We start from the raw sequence: 19,777 nt of genomic DNA, 5'->3' as shown, positions 1-19,777 counted from the left end.
TCTCTTAAGTCATTATGACTTGTAAAATTTGGTTTGTTGAAAAGTTATATTGTTTTTTGATCACTTTACATGATAGAAAGAAACGAGTTTATGGCCTCAATTTAGCTGAAAAAAATCCAAAAGTCTGTGGCAAAGATACTGCTAGAATGAATTATGAGTATCTGTCAATTTTTCTGATAGAAAATGCTCAAAACTGAAATGTGTAATAGTAAAATAGTAAAACGTATGCTAACAATCAAAATTGAATATATATGTGGATATTTAATTGGAGGGTTTCTCAAGACTTACCTTTAAGTAAAAACAAAAAGGGATCTTCAGAATAGCCAATAATGGCTGGGATGTATACACAAGTATTGCCAGAGTTAAGTCCTTTTTGCTACTTGGTTCCAAGTAAACAACTTAAGAGTGAGTTTCACATTTTTCAAGTAAGTGCACTTATCCTATTTAATAGTCTCTTTTTTAGTGAAGGAGTTTTTGAGAGGACATCCAGTACTTAAGTTGTCCTTGCGTACCCTGTTACCTTTTCATTGTCTTTACCCAAATATTTTCGGCTGTTGTCTTTTTTTGTTCAGCCCATACCCAAGATGCTGGGGGTTCCCCTACTATGTTCTCTGCTGTTACATGGGGGGCGTGTGCTGATGAATTCTGTACTCTGGCTGCTGAAAATGGGCCCAGGCAGCAGCTGCTGGCTCCGTGCATGTGCGCTGACCACCCAGCTGGCTGCAGCACGCCCCAGTGCCAGGCACTAGACTGTGCCCCTTGCAGCTGAACTGCTGAGAGTATTTGATTTGGCTACCAAATATTGTGACATTTATGGGAAAAAGGTGTTTGTAAGACTTCTAACCTCTGACAAAACTTGATTGAAATTGGCCAGTGGATTCTTGGCAGGTTCCTGGATTTCTATGCAAAATGGCTCTGTAATGGCCCAAATGCAGTCAGATGTCTTTACTTACCCTTTTTCCCCCCTGCGTTAGATCTAGGCATTAGGTCTCTTCTGAGGCATTTCCCTGGGTGATGGCAATGTGAGGAAAATGTTGGAGGATTGTGTTCTTAATCTTAACTCCTCTTTTTGTTAATGATAAAGGTGACACGGTCGCTGATTAAAGGGCAGGCATGGCTCTCTGAACACATGTGCGCTGAATTTAGCTTACACAGGAGCAAAGGTAGGAGGAAAGAGGAAATAGCGGGGGGGATTTTCCAACATGTAGGCTTGAAGCATCTGAAAAGCAATAGAGTTTCTTGTAATAGATGATCCAACAGACCTTCTGTGGAGCAGTAGTCATGGCAACTCATGTGCACTGGACCGGTAGCTCTAAAAGCAGAGAGCTGAATGAATTTATGCAAGACATTTGTAAATATTTGTTAAAGATATGAAGGGAAATCTTATTTTGTGTTTCAAAATCAAGTTTCTAGTAATTTAAACACCATGTAAGACAAATATAAGGAGAAGCTATATATTTTTAATCTGGTAAATGTAGCTCTAACTGTATTTAATAATTTTCCTGGTAAAGTACATTCTGATACTTGTCTAGTCAGACTGCTATTAATTGAAGCTGCATTTAGACTTGTCAAGAAATGGAAAAATGAATCAAACTTTCAAGCTACTCGATCCACTTCTCTGTATGTCTTGTTGTACACTGTCCCAGGATGTCACTTACAGGCAGCCACCATTCAGTGTTGCCCAGAACTTTGGTGATGTGACCCTTCTGTAATTATTTGCCCTTGGATGATGCCCTATCATGTGAGCAGAAAATGACCTTAGTCTTGGTACATGCAACTGACCTGAATAAAAAGATTGTCTCATTGCTGATTACAAGAGCTATTGTTAAAAAGGAGTTCAGAGGTGAAGACACAAAGTAGTTTTATTTCTCCCTGGTATTGTAAACTTATGTAGTGTGAACAAGGGCTCAAATTCCATGAATTCTGTAGTTCTGATAATCCATTTCCTTTATGTTATTTGTCTAATGTTTTTTGTTGTATGCAGGAGATAATCAGGGAAAGCCCTTCTGTATTTCATTTAACACTGACAATTCCCATTGATAAAAACAAAATTGCTGTTTACTGAACAGCATCCGCATTTTTCTGCAAAGACAGTAAGTCAAATCCTTGAGGGAGGACTGTATTTCTGAGACATTTTTCAAATCTTTGATTCTCTTAGGGTGAAAGAATCATCACGCCTTCAGCACATAATTATCTTTATAATCTGAAAGTAATTTACATTTAACAAGAAGGTTTAATCATTTCATTGCTTGAAAAAGCAAATGAAATACAGTTTTATGCCTTGTCTGACTGAAAATTTTGCTTGCAGTTATTCCCTGTTATGGGACAAAGAACAACCACTCTTTGAAATCTCTAGTTTTATTTTTGTTTTCCTAATATTTTTCAAAGTGTTTCTAATGTAATGATGAAATGGAAAACAACACAAAATAATTTATTGGTGAAACCCCTCAAGTAACAAGCACAAGTCTGGAACTTTAAGAAGTCCATCTTGCATCTGAGGTAAATATAAAATAAAGATGTTTATCTTCAGATCTGTTTTCTGCACTTACCAAATATCTGTTTTCATTTTTCTTCAGCAGAAGTTTTGCCTTCAGAAGGGTGGATGCCCTGCTCATGTGTGCAGTCGGTAGCTGCATGAAGTAGCTGTACTGGAAATGTAAGATCTCAGTTGTCTGCAGAAATAAAAGGTCATCCTTCATTCTGGAAAGCAGGGTTTCAAGGGCTAAAAGTGGCTATGGTCACTGTTAGGTTGTTTCCTTGTTTGAGTGGATGTAATATTAAGTCACTTTGACTGTTTCTTACATGTTCTTTACAATGGTGACATTGACTGTAAGATTTCAGTCAAGTTATCCTGGGAAGGACTTGGTATGCATCAGAAGTTGACCAGTGACTTTTAGTTAATATTTATATTGTAATAGCTTAGAAAACTCCCATATAGCAGATACTAAGATATATTAAAACAGAATTCCTGTCGCCAAAGCTTTACAAAGTACTATACCATCTGAATTAGACTTTCAACATGGAAAGCTTAGTGCAGTTAAAATAGTGTGCCCATGCAGATGAAATGACAAGGTCCAAGGCTCTGAATGTGATAAAAAAAAAAAAAACAAATCCATCTTTTGTATGTCACATCTGAATACTGGGGCACAACAGAAGGCACTTCTCATAGGACTGACAGTGTGATATACAGACATGGAGGTAGTCCTTTGACCATTTACTTCTAATCTGGGGCTGTAATCACTCCTGTGACTGTGGTAGCTACAATTATACTTTTCCTTATTTTGATTCTTTGTGACAGGAAGCTGCGATATATTTTAGCCTGTGTTGTGCAAGTAATGCAAGTCACATCTTAGCACTGAAAATGTTTACAGATTCTTTCCTAACCTCACCTGTTTTTATTTTTTATCAGTTGTGAATGAAACACCTCAGTTTTATATAAAGCAGGGTAATGCACTGTTGAGGCTATGCCCAACAAATTACTTTACATGGAGTTAAATCCCCGCGGGGTTAAAGCTTTTGTTAGTTTGGTTTTGATAAAAAATAAAATACAACTATGTATGTCTTCCTTGATTTCAGTATCGCAATGAAGAATTTAGATCTTGAATTTGCTAGCTGGACCCTTTACTCAGACTGTGTCAAGGACTTTATTTACTGCTGTGATCGAAAGCTCCTTCCTTTCTGCCTTAGGGCTTCTATACATAATTTCAACGACTTGCTTTTTATCAAACAAATTGTGTCAGTCTTTAAAACTGCTGCTTTCCTTATTTACTTGCAAGTTTGAATATCAAACTCCAAGAGGAAAAGTGACATGAAAAAAACTGAGAAATGTAAAACCAAAGGGAGGAGGTATATATTTTTTCGTGTCTTTATTAGCTTTGTGCTGCACTGCTGTTTTGCCTTTCAGTTATAATTCCTTAAGTTTCATTTGGGCTGTGCTGGTGCAGTTTTCTCAGCACTCTACTTTCCACCAAAGGAAGGGAATGATTATGCTTCATATGCATGTTGCCTTAAATACATCAGATATTTAATCTGTCGCTAATTTAGCGGGGCTTCTCACTAGTCTCCTTGCTCATTACTCCTTGACTCCCTCATTACAAAGCAACTAGTAAAGCTAGAAGTAATAGCTTTGATCCTCAAAAATCTTGCTAGGTCTGGAACCCACAGTGGTACCATCAGTGGTGTGATTAATGGGCAGCAAAGAGGGAGCAGAAGCTGGCTGGGTAGTCTGTGGTCACAGCTTAGGAAAAATAATGTTTAGGGGTTCTGAGCTTGAGATCTCTTGAGAATGCATTGATTTAGGCAATCAGCTCTCACAGATTTTATTGGAGCATTTCCTTCTGAAACAAGGATGTGTTCATGAATCGGCATGGCTCATGTTCTCACTCACATAGCTTGGCTACTGCAGATATTCTCGATCACAACAGCACAGTGGTTTGTATGAATTCAGTTACTGTATCTTGCAGAGCACAAGCACTGCAGAGTCAATTAGCTTCTATAGAGTTCCAATCTGCCGTTGACTTGAGACCCGAACTTATGGTTTAGGTATTTTCCTCATAAGCTCTTGACCTTCAAAAGTGTGCTTCAAAAACAACTTAATGGTGAGGGCATTTGTGGAAGAGGGCTAAAATAGGTGTTAAGAACTGTTCTTTAATGAAACTCTTGTAATATTAACATTTTTTTTCAGTGTGCCTGTCTTGTAAAAGATCTGAAATGACGTTGCATGGTTATTGTTTTGGATTTTGTAGTTATAATTTGAAGTTGCAATTATGGTAATATTAAGCTGTTTAATTTCCTTCTATGCTGATAGATACCATAATATAGAACATCTTTGCATCATCAGAAGCGTATCATAAAGCTGTAGAGCTATCCACAACCTGACTGCCCATGCAGATATGTACAGATAGGTTCCTCATTTCTTTTGTAAGTGCACATGTGTGTGCATGTACATTTCTCAGTTTCTAATGCCAGTGTTAGCTAAGAGCAAATTTTAAGAGCCTAATATCTGCTTTCCTGGCAAAGAGGCTTTTTTCTATCTCAGCTGAAGAACTCAAATCAATATTGGAAATCAATATCTGAAACAAGTTCCTTTTTTGTTCTTCCCATAGCCTTTTTTCATATCCTGGTGCATGCACTGAATTTACTTTTTAATATTAAATACATAATTTCTGACTTATTAGAAGGAATTCAGGGTTAGTTATTAGCAAATGTTAACTGTTTTTTTTTTTGCTGATGCAGTATGTAGTTTTCAGCAGTGGGAAGAAAATCCCCTGATAGAATCACCTACTCTTTGAATGCCTCCTATGGAGGGACAAGAGGGGGAGAGAAATTCTTTGCACAAAAGCAGCAAATCTGCTGTGACAGCTGTCACTGTAGCAGTGCAGGCCACACCACTTCAAAGCTGAGATGCTATTTCCCATCAGCATCACTATCTGTGCTGCTGGGCTTTCGCTGGTCACTCTGCAGGGAGAGGATAAGTACCTGAATTCTTAAATATCTTCTGTTATTCAGGCTTCGTCCTGGCTCAAGTGAAGACATGGTGCAGAGCTATTATCTGCAGTCCTCTCTCAATGACATAGCAGGTAAATTGGCAAGGTTAGTCTGTTAGCTAGTGATAAAGACTTTTTCTGGACAGGCAAATAAGTGACAGGTCCAGGACATAAACATTAACAATAAAAACATTTTAAACCAAATAGATATCAATAGTAACTTACATTCAGCCACCTAATCCAAAATACTACTTCAACTATGACACACTTGTGATTTCTGTATTTCCCTTTTCTTTCCTCTTCGAGGAAAAAAAATAATATACTTACTGGCAATTAACTCCTTCAATGATTCTCCCTGTCTTCATAATTGTGTAAATACAGCACCTACAATGCAAGCTGCCAAAATTGTGCAGTGAGCCATGTCTATTGGCTCTTTAAGTCATTTTGTGTAGAGAAGTTATCAAAGGAGAACTGAAAAATGGCCTAACTTCTTCTGAATTGCAAACAGTGCAATGAGCACATTTCATATCACTTCACTTCCATGCTCTTCATCCACAACCTTTATTTCCTTATGAAACACGAGAGAGAGACTGAGCATCTCTCTCTTTTATCAGTCATCTCAGAGCTCTTAACATTGCTGGTGGTATGAAAATAGGTAAATTATGAAAAAATGAAGAATTGTGATTGAATCTTAACTAGCTGTGTGGCTGAGCATATTCCTGACCTTTGCCAGGCCTGTATATTTTACAGTACATTTTTTCAGCATTTTCAATTCTATTGTGGGTAGAATAGGCATTCCAGGAAACTGGAGATAGATGTGGAGGGTCAGAAGTAAGGGAGGGAAAATCTCTGATTTAGAGTTTATTATTACTGAAATATAGAAATGTAGAAGTAGGGTAAGTTTAACATAATGCTTAGAATGAGAGGGTGAAAATGACTCTTCCTTCAATAGCAATATCTGTGGAAATCTAAAGTGATCTGAATTACCTTGTGTAATATATGCTATTAAGTAGAACAAATATTTGAAAAACACATTTCTGCATGCAGTAAAAAATGAATATGTATAACGTGGGCATCCTGAAGTTGTCAGGTCCTGGTGCCATTCCACTGCAGTGAACGGCTGCATGGCTTGTCTGTGCTGCCCAGCTCCTGGGACCCTTGGGCTGTCAGAGGTTGCGGTTACGTGTCTCCGTGTATTAGTCTGCACTGCATCCATCCCTGGGTTAAGGAGCAGTATATCCTTGGCTTGAGCATTCCTACACCCTGTTTCTCCTTGTACTTCTAGTGGAAGCACACAGAACAACTTGTGTGTCTCTATGTACTAAATCAATATATGTCTGAGCCTCAGAGTCTGACAAGAAAACACAACTACCCTTGATAGAGCCTCTCTGTGCTCTGCTGCTCGGAGAAGTTACTTAGAGTACGGGTCTGTTGTGGTTTAACCCGGCTGGCAGCTAAACACCACACAGCCGTTCGCTCACCCTCCCCCCTCCCTCTCTGGGATGGGGGAGAGAAACGGGAAAGTGAAGCCGGTGAGTTGAGATAAAGACAGTTTATTAAGACAGGAATATAATAATAACAATAATAATAATAATAGTGATAATGATAATAGTACTAATAATAATAATGTGTAAGAAAACAAGTGATGCACAATGCAATTGCTCACCACCCGCTGACCGATGCCCAGCCTATCCCCGAGCAGCCGGCCCCCCCACCCCGGCCAGCCACCCCTATATATTGTTTAGCATGACGTCAGATGGTATGGAATACCCCTTTGGCCAGTTTGGGTCAGCTGTCCTGGGTCTGTCCCCTCCCAGCTCCTGCTGCACCCCCAGCCTGCTCGCTGGCAGGACAGAGCGAGAAGCCGAAAAGTCCTTGGCCTGGTGTAAACACTGCTCTGCAACAATTAAAACATCAGCATGTTATCAGCGCTCTTCTCATCCTAATCCAAAACATAGCACCCTACCAGCTACTATGAGGGAAAATTAACTCTGTCCTAACTGAAACCAGGACAGGGTCATAGGTAATTATGTTTTGCTTGGGATTAATGATGACTGAAATCACTCACCAGATGTAATCTATTATAAATAAAAATGTATTTTCTAGCATCAACTAAGAATACATATTTTCTAGATCATTAACACAGGAAAAAGAAGGTTTCTCAGGGACTGAGTGATTTTCTGTGTGAAAACCTAATGGCTAAGGCCAAGCTTTTTCTTAACTGTGATCACTGTATGGCCATGTTAGTTTCAGTACAAAATTACTGTTTGTTTGCCTGCATTGTGGCTTAAGTGTATTTTAAACCATGGTTACCATACGACATTTAGTTCAGAGTTGTGCCATTTGTAATAGCAAAGTGACCTGTACTTGTGCAGTGATATTACCTGCTTGTCCTAACACATCTGGGATTCCTAAGGCTTACAAAACATTTTGTTTCTGGATGTATTCTTTCAAGAGAGCTAGCACTTCTCTGCACTGTGCATGCTCAGAATGTGTGAAGTGGCTAACCAACATCAGCATGTAACGCAAGTAACGTCTGTCATTAGTAGGTGTTATGACCGTGTGGTACCAAGTACCATGGGAACTGGAAGAGGTAGCTTGGTGCTTCAGTTTCTGCTATGGGATTCAGAAGATGTAGGTGAGTTGTTAATTTTATAGATTACCTATTTGCCCGAACACTGCTTTTTAATCTAGAGCTTATTTTAACATCACTAAGATAAATGAAAATGTTCATGTTGTCTGGTCTTTGTGCTTAAGCTTTTTATCTGTAAAACAAAGATGTTTAGTACTGGCTTGTGGGTGTTGTCAGGACAAACTGTAGTGTATTTGTGAGGTTACAAGTACATGGGAAAATTCAGGCTTTTAGCTGTAAAGAAATTTTTTGATTATGTACACTTAAACTTTTTTTTAAAGGGAAAAAATAAATGTTAAGAACAATGATAATCTTCATCTGTATCACCCTTTTATTCAAATTCAGAGGATTCTGCAGTTATGAAGTGTTGCATGTTCATTGAATTATATGCTGTGATCAAAACATAGACCTAGGACAATGCATACAAGGTCAGATTGCAGGGTGTACGCCTGTAAGAGCTGGGCTGGGGGGGTGGGGTATAGACTCTGTTCAGTAACAACTTTAATTTATTAAACATAGCTGTGTATGCTACATCTTGATTTTTCCTGTGAATGCAAAGGTACAACGGATTGTTTTAGTGTTAGCAAATGACATGCAAAACTCCCCACTGATATAGTACAGTTGGTATATGTAAAGTCAGTTTGTATATTCTGATTGCTGTTAAGTTTGAATCAAAAGCTTCTCCTGGCTAGTGGATGAGGGAAGTTCATCAGAGGAAATTGACTGCATCCCACACTACAGCAAGGAGCAAACCTTCCCTTTGCCCTATTACAGGTACAATTCCTACCATTGAGTTCAGGGAGAAAAATTCTCCTGCTGCGCAGTCTGATAACTGTTTTAATCTTGAACATGTGAAGGGAGAACACAAATCTGATCTCTGAAAACTTCATACAAAGAAACAGCAGTACAGTTTCTAGCTCTAGTTTACCAGAATTATCTGGAAGATAAAAATCATCCAGAAAAGAAAATACAGGTCTATTTTGTGAAGAAAATAAAACATGATCTTTTTTTCCAGACCATAAAACAGCAGAAGATTCAAATCACAATCATGTTTTCTTATGTTTTTAGAGGCTAGTATTCTCGGTATTTAGGTTACTTTATAGAGTGGCAGTGTTATTGTTAGTTAATCAAGAATTCTAATTATGATGGTAGTACAATTAATCAGTAACTGGTGATAAAATTAATTGCATTTTTCTGATTTTCTGACTTTCTGGATTTCTCAGGGCAGTTTTGCCAGTAGTTATTGTTAGCTGAGCAAGAACTGTTGTGGTTTAACCCGGCTGGCAGCTAAACACCACACAGCCGTTCGCTCACCCTCCCCCCTCCCTCTCTGGGATGGGGAAGAGAAACGGGAAAGTGAAGCTGGTGAGTTGAGATAAAGACAGTTTATTAAGACAGGGATATAATAATAATAATAGTGATAATGATAATAGTATTAATAATAATAATGTGTAAGAAACAAGTGATGCACAATGCAATTGCTCACCACCCGCTGACCGATGCCCAGCCTATTCCCGAGCAGCCGGCCCCCCACCCCGGCCAGCCACCCCTATATATTGTTTAGCATGACGTCAGATGGTATGGAATACCCCTTTGGCCAGTTTGGGTCAGCTGTCCTGGGTCTGTCCCCTCCCAGCTCCTGCTGCACCCCCAGCCTGCTCGCTGGCAGGACAGAGCGAGAAGCCGAAAAGTCCTTGGCCTGGTGTAAACACTGCTCTGCAACAATTAAAACATCAGCATGTTATCAGCGCTCTTCTCATCCTAATCCAAAACATAGCACCCTACCAGCTACTATGAGGGAAAATTAACTCTGTCCTAACTGGAACCAGGACAACTGTGTTCTCAAAAATGATTCAGTGGTATATTTTCCAGGTAGAAAAACAAGGTTTGGGTCACCTGAAGTGCATACTAAAATGAAGTGAGGGAAGCATATAAAAGGTACTGCTGGAAAACAAACTTCCTGAACTCGTGTTAATGTGCAGAAGTGCAGAAGCAAATTTTTAAGAAGTTTAACTTCAAACATTACTTTCCCCTGGATCAGTCACTCACAGTTTTTGTGATATATCACGAGCTATTTTCTGACAATTATTTAGTAAAGAGAATTGTTTCACAGAAGGATTGTAAACAAAGACATAACAATGCTGAAGTTCATTTTATAAGGTTGAGATACTACTGTTTTCTGAACTGGTAAATTCATTGCACAATACTGGAATTGAAATTACATGAATCATTTTATTAACTAATCAACTAAGGTGTGAAAAACTTCTCATTTCTATAACAATTTCTATTAATCATCAGTAAGATTTTGCTGTGACTCTGGTGATATATAGTAGGTGTTTATATCAAAACATGGAAAGACTCTCCAGAGAAAGTATCAATGACCTTTCCTCTCCAAAGGCTTCGTAAGGTTGACAGAGCAGGCATTTTTGTTTCCTGGATCCTCATTTGAAATACGCGGAATATATCAGAGCTAGGTTTACTTCATAACTTTTAGATCTAGTCAAGACACTTTGTCGTTTTAAAACAAATACTTCAAAAATCTTTCCTTTCAAGAATATGGCAACAGGAGGGCTTAAAAACCTTGGTAAGCAAATCTTAAACTTGTATAAAGGATTCTGAATGCTTGTTTACAAAAGGAACATACTCTTAGGAAACAAGAGGTACATTTGTACTTCTTTCACTTCAAATTCTGTTTTAATAATTATAATTTCTTGTGAGCTGCCTTTTTTTGGTAACATCTTCATCCTGTTATGTAGTAAGAAAATAATTCCCTGCAATTGAATGTCATCTTGTAATACTGTGCAAGCTCCCAGCTTCTACTGAAACTGTGCAAAAAATTCATGCATTGAGCAGTTCCATCAGATTTCAATCTTTGTCTCTTGCTTATGGCTTCTGAAGAAACTGCAGTTAATGTCAAGCCTACCATGTTGTTTAGTGGAGTCCAGGAGGTCTGAAATTTCTTTCCCCACCTTGCATGGGTATATTCTGAATAGATGTTACCGTAACTATTGCAATCTAGGTATGCTGATTAATGTACCTTCTTTCCCTATAGAAGTTGTCTGCAACTTCTCCAAGTTGTTTGAAAGTGCCTGAACATGGTCTGACACTGCGTGAAGTAAGGGAAATTTGTTACTATTTCTGAAGTATCCAAGAAGCTCTTTATTTGGAGCACTGAAGAACTGATGTTCTTGTTGGGGAAGTGGATGTTTTCTTCAGTGAAATCTGATTTCAGTCTCAAAATCCTGAAGGATGTATGTAGGATCTTGTGGTTCTCAAAGTCTCTCTGTCTCTTGTTGAGGAAGCAAACACCAACTTACAAGACAACGCAGTTTGTACATACAAACTTGCAGGGGAAATACTGAATGACCCATTAAAAAATTGAAAAGTCCTAGTGCAGGCATTACAATCTGAAGGATTGTAACTTGAAGTGCTTACATGACTGCTCTTATTCTAAAATATGCAGTGTTTTTGCTGCAGTTTGTGGATCAGCATAGCTTGCAGATCTATCCTAACTTGCTCTGAGACCGTGCCAAAAGAAAGTTTCTACAATGTGAATGTTTTGATGTAATTCTCCTTAGTTTTAAAAAATATGTAAATTATGCAGGCTTTAGTTCCTACGTCTTAACTGTGATATGAATACTTGATAAAAATAAGATGTTCGGCACGGTATCCTTTCTTGTTTCAGGTCCTAAGGGTTCACAGACAAAGGGTATTAAATCTACCAACATTTTGTGGTTTTGTATGTGCCCGTTTTTCCCTAGGTCTTATTGAACTGATCAAGATAACAGTTGGATCCTAAAAAGGAATGAGATTTTCTCTGGTGTAATGGATGGCATAGATATGAAGGAGTGGGGACAGGCTAACAAGCTTGGAAACATTTCTTCTTGGCAGGAGTTGGGGTGTCTGGAGCCATCAGTCAAGCAGAGGGCTTTTGCCCTAAAGGCTCTGGTGATCAGTGTGACTTGGGAATTCAGAGGATAGCATTTCCTCTGTTCTCCTAGATAAGAAGCTTTTTGTGTGTGTACGGATTTGTTTCCTGTATATTTCCTACATGGGAGATGTGATCTGAATGTATGATAAGTAGATATCCACATGCACTGAACTCACAAGAAGAATTGAACCAAATTTTTAAAGAAGTCTGAGTCAGTCTGTGGTCCTTATTGTAGGTGGTTTGTTAACAAAGCCTTTTAGAGCTTATTGCAACTGTTTTGATTTTGTTTGTATTTGTTGTTTGACACCAATATCTGGATTATAGCATCCAGGGCATATGCAAAACAAAGTTTTTTTTTGCTATGCAGATGTAACATTTCAATTCTCACTTTCTGCTTTTACTGGTTCATTTTTAGAGGATAATCTTGTCTTGTGCTGATTCTATTATCTGAATGCCCCTGGGTGTGGTTGTGGGGAATGAAAGAGCTTGATTTCTTCTGTTAATTGTCTTTCTCAACCTGTCTTTGGTAGGAAAATCATAGAAGGAACCCAGAGCAATGAACTATCATTTAGTAACAAAACCAGAAAACAAAATTCAGTGGTTAAAGCCAGCAGTGTACGACACCAAAATCTTCTGGAAATTCACAATAAAACCTCAGTGAAGAACTTGACCCTTTAGTATGCTGAAAACTAACATCATAGTCTGAATGCCTTTCAGAAGAAACTTAGTTTATTTATTGGGACATTAATGGTCCTAAGGCACCAAATCAAGTCTGTCTTATCTCTTGGACTTTTAAAGTTTATATAGATTATAGATAAGTAGATGCATTCCCTTGGTGTGTAGATTTACGGTTAGGGAAATATATAAAAGATACATTGCATGGCTAGTATTTTTGAAGCATTTTCTTTTGTTTCTTTTCAGAAGTACCTATTATTTTTAGTGTTTTTGATTTTTCAGCAGCCTTATAGGTTAGCATTGTTTAGAACAACCAGAGTCAGACTGTTGGCATCTTTGCCGTACAATCCCATGTAGCATAGATGAACAATTTTCATCTATTGCTTAGTTTTTTTTACTTGCCAAATGCTCCTGCTTTCATTTTAGTTACTTTTTGGCAGGCAGAGCTTATCAGCTATCAACCTATCATCATCACTTTTGGCAGTAATAAAAGGCTTGCTAGTGCTTTGATACCAATGATTCCTGTATTTCAGCATTTACTGGGTGGCAGCTGTCCTACAGGATGTTCCAGAAACCTGCAAGTGAATTATTTTGATTTACTGTCTTGGCCCAGTGCAGTTGATGCAGACTATGTCAGAACTGGCAGATGTGTCAGAGAAGGTGGTAACTGAGCTTGCCAGAGAGTTTAGAGCTCTCTACTGGGTAGAGATACAAGATGTCCTTTTTTTTTTTAACACGCAGGGCAGGAGCCCAGCAGAAAGCTAATACCCGTAGTAACAGTGTAAGAGACAAATGGGTTTCTTTTTGATAAACCTATTGTAGACCCCAATGATAATAGTAAATTTTCATTATCGATTTTCATCCTGGTTTAAATGGGATGATCAGAGATTTCACAGTAGAACGGATTTACTGGATTTTTCTAGTTGTTTTTAATTTAGGATGGGACAAACTTTGCAACTCAAAGAGGAGATAAACATTGCTCTGTGAGTATGCCAAGAAAAAAGACTGTTTTCAGAATCTGATGTTATCAAATTAATTTCCAGATCGTTCAGTGCTCCTGGGCTAAAACTTTTTTTCATATTATGTACAATTCCATCTTGTAGTCCCCTCTGGCAAAGTACTTACAAGTAGTTCATATTAAGTACGTGCTCTCCAGCATATATAGGAACTTCTGAAGTTGGTGAATTAGTGAGAGCAAAACAGGGGGCCTTCCTTGTGTACAAATGTCTAGTAGTACTGTGGACTTCATTACTATGTGAAATTATTTTTGCTGCAATGAGCCTATTTGCAACAATCTCATTAGACAGCTTTTTTGCTCTGATGTCTGTGATGGCTAAGGCAATTCTGTATAGCTTTGATCCTGGCTAGAACTCAAAAAATCCTAAGCTGGATCTGGTGCTTGGTTACCATCTGCATGGCTTGGGCAGAAATAAGGGAAGGGAGCTCAACAGTAGTGTTACCTATTACCAAATTCTAGTGCGTAGATCTGCATTATCCTCTGGGTCTTACCTACCTGGAAACATGTTCAACTTTGGCAGATGGAAGCTGAAACATTTTCAACTCTGCAGCAGATCCTTATGAGAATTTCATCAAGGAACAAACATTGGTCAAAAACAGTGTAGAGAAAATCAAAAGATCCTAGATCAAAAAACTCCCATGATTTTGGTAATGGGGAAAAATTTTTTTTTTTAATATATATATTACTAGAAGGTGTAACATTTATAAGCAAATATATGCTCATGGTTTTACAGCAGCCATGGGTGCTACTGCTGTATTTTAATACTGCCATCACTTAAGCTTAAGCCTCAAGTTGCTAAGCAAAAATAAAAACTATTGAGTTATTCAGATTCACATCAAGTCATTTATGCAAATATACTTTCTATTACTTCTTTAAGAGCTACCATGGCAGAAAAGCTGTAACTCCCAACATCCCCTACTTCTGGAAGCTTTCATACAGCTGAAGCAAAAAGTCCTTCACTACTTCTCATAAGGGAATACAAAACTCAGGTCCCTGAAATGTCCCAAAAGACCTGAAATGTAGAAACAGCAGAGTTATTGGTATAAATTCATTACTACTGCAGAATGAAATAAGATTTATACAGGAATGACTTGCACTTAATCATTACCTATTACATCACATTTGCTGCTGCATTCATGGAGGGAGGGGGGGGACTTCCTGTGAAACTGCAGCACGGAATTAGAAAGTGTGTTTGTGTGTATATAAAATCCCCAATTCTTCTGAGATCAGACAGAGTAGCTGCCTCAGGACAGCTTAATTTGTTTTTGTGTTCTACACTAATAGAAAGCAGTTACAAGTGGTTGAAAATCAAAGTGATCGCTGAGCTAGTTGTAAACAGCTCTAATGTCAAAACAGCTTGAGGATATCTCACTTGATTTAAGAATTAAGCTCAAGTGCTGATTTACAGTTTAGCCCATAGTGGTTCATGAGACATGAAATAAAGTACAAAGGCCAAAAGTTTATCTTTTGGGAACCTAGCAATTTGTCATCCGGGGAAGGTTTGAAGTGTTGGAGGAAGGGAATAATCTATATCCTCAGGTCATAAAGTGCTCTTCTTCCTTTTGGGTGTATAAGAGTAATTTGGCTTCTAATGCAACTACCATCAGGACCCTGGCCTACAAATTTTCTGTCAACAGGCATAAGAGAACCCCGTGGAAAAGTTTATAAACAGCCCCTATTTCCCCAGCTGTAATGTGAGTTGGGTTCAAAATTTCTCTTCTCATTAAAAATAAATGACAGTGGCTATAAAAACTTAGTAACTTTGTTACTGCAGGAAGACCATGGCCATATCAAGACAGATATCCAGGACATAGGAAATCAAATACCATGACAACTGGGTTTCGACAACTGGGTTTTCCATTTGTTTGCTGTCATGTATTAGTAGTGGGGATGGAGTAGTTTCTGTTGCCCGAGGTGGTCTGTATCATCAGATCACAGGATTCCAACTACTAGCATCCATCTTTATTCAAAAAAATCACCTGAAAAATGTCATCAGAATGATATATAGGTAGATGAATTAGTCAGCATATAAAGACGCACCTATTTCTCAAGGATGCCTCATGAGAAAAAGATTTTCTGTCATCTGTGGTTACTCAGTGAAATTGTCAGAAAATTCCCTAAAATTGGTCACAAGTTATGCCAAAATAATTGATGCAAAGGTTGCAGATTCCAATCAGTAAATGTCAAAACCTGGATCAGTTTGAAATGAGCTAAATAAAGTTAATTACCAGCCTCATTAATTCAGGTGATTTTGGGAGGGATGTCTCCTTGGCAATGCAGCTTGTGGATAATTAGTGTGATAAATAGAGCTGATAGAAATGCACTGTTCTGACTACTTTGTGTTGGCTACTGTGGTAGGGGCTGATGCCACTTCATGTGGTTTCAGATGGATCTGTGGTCTAACAATCAAATGATTAATAATTCCATGTTAGGTATTTGTTACTTTTATTTGGCTCAAGACCATTAAATAAAAACAGGCAGCAGTTTTGAGGGAAATGAAGCTTGTACAAAGCTGTTTTGCCATGGCACGCTGATTTTTCAAAGCACTGGCAACACCAGGCAGGAGGAATAGAGACGTGTATTGACAAGGAGTGGTGGGGTTGTGGTTGGCATGAAATACTAGCTGAAAAACTGGCATGTAGTTCATGAATCTTACTTCTTGATTTAGGAGTTTCTACTTACCTGGGTAGCAGTGGGGTCTCTATTTCTTGGTTGCTGCCTGAGCTCATGCTTCTGCACATGTTCAAAGCATGGCACCCTAAGCTCCTACACTTGTGATTTGGGGATAGAGCTTGCTATGCTCTAATGAGAAATCCAGCTTTGACAGTCTGTTTGTGGAGACTGATAGTGTCTGTCAGTTATTCCAGGATCTTCTGTCTTTCATCTGAATGACAACCTGTTATTCATATTCTCTGCTAGACTTATATGTACAAGGAAAACCCTGCCACTTGCGTGTCCTGGAGCAAAAGAAGCAGGAAAGAATGGGGACAGAGTGGTAGATCTGAGAGTCTTGTCCCATCACTCGATTATGTCACAAACCAAAAAATCTTAAATGTGATTCCATGGCCAAAACGATACTTCACCTCCTCCATACCATCTGCAACATCTCAGATTCAGGCTGTTTTGAGTTACCGAAATCAGAGTTAACCATCTCATCTAGTACTTTGTTTTGAGCTCTCCACATTGTGACAACATATCTCACCTTTGCAGATTAAAACGATAAAAAGAACCACAAAAAGTAGTCTTCGAAGATAGAGGAAGGGAAAAAATATTCCGATGGAAATTCAGTTGTTGAATAGAATAGTAAATTCACTGCAGTAGTAAATGTTTTTGTAGGAATTTGGTCTTACAACCTACATATTTAACTCATTTAATTCTAACTTGCAAAAGTGAACAAGAGGATGCTAAGCCCCCTGCTGAGATTTAGGAGAATATTTAATGTAATCTATGGTGTGAACTTTCAGCAGTAGGTTCTTGTATGCATGCATTTTTGTGTTAGGAGAAATTGTAATAATCATGAGGTACCTTACATCGATTAAGGGCTAGATCTTGCATTTAACCATAAAGCAAGACTGTTGCAGTCTTATCTGCTACTTAAAGCTGCGTATTTTAAAGCAGTACCAAACTGACTGTACTGTTACAGTGACAAGTCGTTGCACTATGCACCTGAAGCACAGCATGGAAGACAGGCCAAGATGCCATAACTCTTTACAAAATAGATCATCTTTGATAGTAAATGTGTAATAGTAAATATGTATTGCACAGGCACTGCAAGCACAGCACTTTTTCAGTAGTATGTGTTGCACTCAGTGCTTAAAATACCCACTTTCTGATCCAGCTAAATCAGAACATGTTACTAAAGGTATCCTTGCCAATGAAAGAATTGGACCCTGATGGTCAGTTCTATCTGTCTGCCTCTGTTTTCATGAAGATTTTCATACTCCAGGGCTTTTGGCATTAATCATTGATAATCATTCTTTTCAGCAGGCTTGATGCTTCACTTGTTCACACCACTCAACTGTAAATTTGATGTTTTCTTGGGAGAGCTGAAACAATCATTATTTCAGATGCTTGTGATGAAGAATTGGTGTTTGTGGATAAGCTGCTGGACAGTGTTGGGCAGTGGCACCATGCAAAAGTACTGATGCAGAGAAGTGAAGCACCTGCTTCCTCCCTAGTATTTTTACCCTTATTACCAGTTTAAACTTCTACTTTTTTCTCACTTTCAGTTGCTATTTTCTAGTTATTTCCCACTTGCTACAGGTGTAGTTGGCACAGGCCTTGTGACTACTGGCTGTACTCAGATCAGCAGCCGCAGGCTTTGGCATCACCACCCTTGTTCACTGTTGCATAATTTCAGTCTGCAGGACTTCTCATGTAATTACATAAATTGTGTATTACACACGGAGCTCCTTGATAAAACAAAATGCCAATCCAGACTTGCACTGGTGTTTGGGATTGAGTTACCATATTGACCCACAATATGGAAATATTGGCTGACTAAGTAGAAGCAGCGAAGTAGAAAACTTGAAAGACTATTTTAACATTCATATTTCCCATGCCACACTCCTTCAAAATGTTGGGTAGGGAGCCAAAGTGTCGGAAAAAATAATCTTTACAGCAGTCAAGGTTACAGACCTTTTCAGCAAAACTAATACGTTGCAGTCCAACATTCTGACCTGTACTGAAAGAATTCTTTGCACAAGGATAAGTATTTGGCAGGGTGCACAATGTATGTAATACCAAAAAAAGTAAAAATAAATAAAATCTGTAATATTGAATTCTTAAGGACAAGCTGACCTGATGATATCAGATCATACATAGTAAGTAAAAGCAATAAGTGTCTGTAGTGTCAATAACACTGATCTTGTGTAAGAGAAAACCCAGAAATACGAGTATTAATTATAACTGAATTAACTCTACTAATAAAATAGTATATACAAATAAGATATTTTTAGAAATATTAGATTATTAGAGTAATGTGATGTCATTTATACATAATAATGAAATAGCATTAATATAAATAATTACACTTTAGTATAAAACTTATCCTTATATTAATATATAATACAGGAAAAAAATCTGAAAATGAAACTGGCAAAAAAGATTTTGTTGAATTTAGAAATATCCAAGGAAACTGGAGTATATTGATCTCATAAGGATGCTGTTTTCCAGTTTCCAGCTACTGTTCTCCATGATTGTTATCAGCTCTTATAGTATTCCAGAGTCCAGAAGCCAGGCTAAGTAGACTGGATTTCTCTTCTATTTTTTGGTTCATTAGATTTTTGTATTTTGTAGTAGCCAATTGGGAAGCACGGGGAACTCTTCCAGTAATCATACCTGTGCTTCATTAGTTTTAAGGCCATTTTTCAGCCTCCTGTTTTATTTGTGTAAAAAAAAAAAAAAAAAAAATCCAAGTCTGTGGAGTAATGAAAGAAAACTCTTATCGTCTTTACATGTTTGTCTTTCCTTCAAATAGCATGTTCTTTTCTTGTCTGGAAGGCACAGAAAACAGTAGCTGCCTGGAATCCCACAGGTCTAGGTTGTGGCCTTAAATATAAGGGGCATTTTTATCTGATTGGGAAGTTATTATGAAACTGCCCAAGACAGAAACACTGGTGGCTCTAGAGGAAACATAAAATTTACTATACTTGAAATGCAAATAATAATGTTGCAACTTATTGAGGAAAACATTCTAATTTGAGAAATGAATGGCTCTTCCTCGGTAAGCCAGCACCTTCAATGTCATGTCCTGTAGCTGTCTGTTGATAGCTAAAAATAGTGTGCAGTCAGGTGTACATCACAAAATGAAATAGCTATATGCAGTGGCTGATTATATTTTTCATACATCTCATAGGGTTTACAGTCAGGATACAATACAGTTCATTTTGTCTGTTCATGTGTTGGCTTTTCTTGTGAACTAGTTTGCATGGTCACCACACCCCTTTTTTTTCAGTGGCTTTGTTCAATGGCATTTTATATACAGTGGCAGAGTAAGTTCTTGATGAATGAGAAGTGCTGGAATGAAATATATA

The 19,777-nt window shown here is 38.0% G+C and overlaps 1 protein-coding gene across 2 annotated transcripts in view; it reads left to right on the top strand.

Annotated features, from left to right (window-relative positions):
* Nucleotides 1–19,777, top strand: part of MARCHF1 (membrane associated ring-CH-type finger 1) — a 299,519-nt gene that overhangs the window by 24,178 nt on the left and 255,564 nt on the right. For both annotated transcript variants that reach the window (XM_066996116.1, XM_066996118.1), the window contains exon 2: nucleotides 8,033–8,124. The gene's annotated coding sequence lies outside the window, so the exon portion shown is untranslated. The remainder of the gene's footprint in view (nucleotides 1–8,032; nucleotides 8,125–19,777) is intronic.

Source organism: Anser cygnoides, chromosome 4 (assembly GCF_040182565.1).
Source record: "Anser cygnoides isolate HZ-2024a breed goose chromosome 4, Taihu_goose_T2T_genome, whole genome shotgun sequence".
Classification (NCBI taxonomy): domain Eukaryota; kingdom Metazoa; phylum Chordata; class Aves; order Anseriformes; family Anatidae; genus Anser; species Anser cygnoides.
This window is presented reverse-complemented; position numbering and strand designations above follow the sequence as displayed.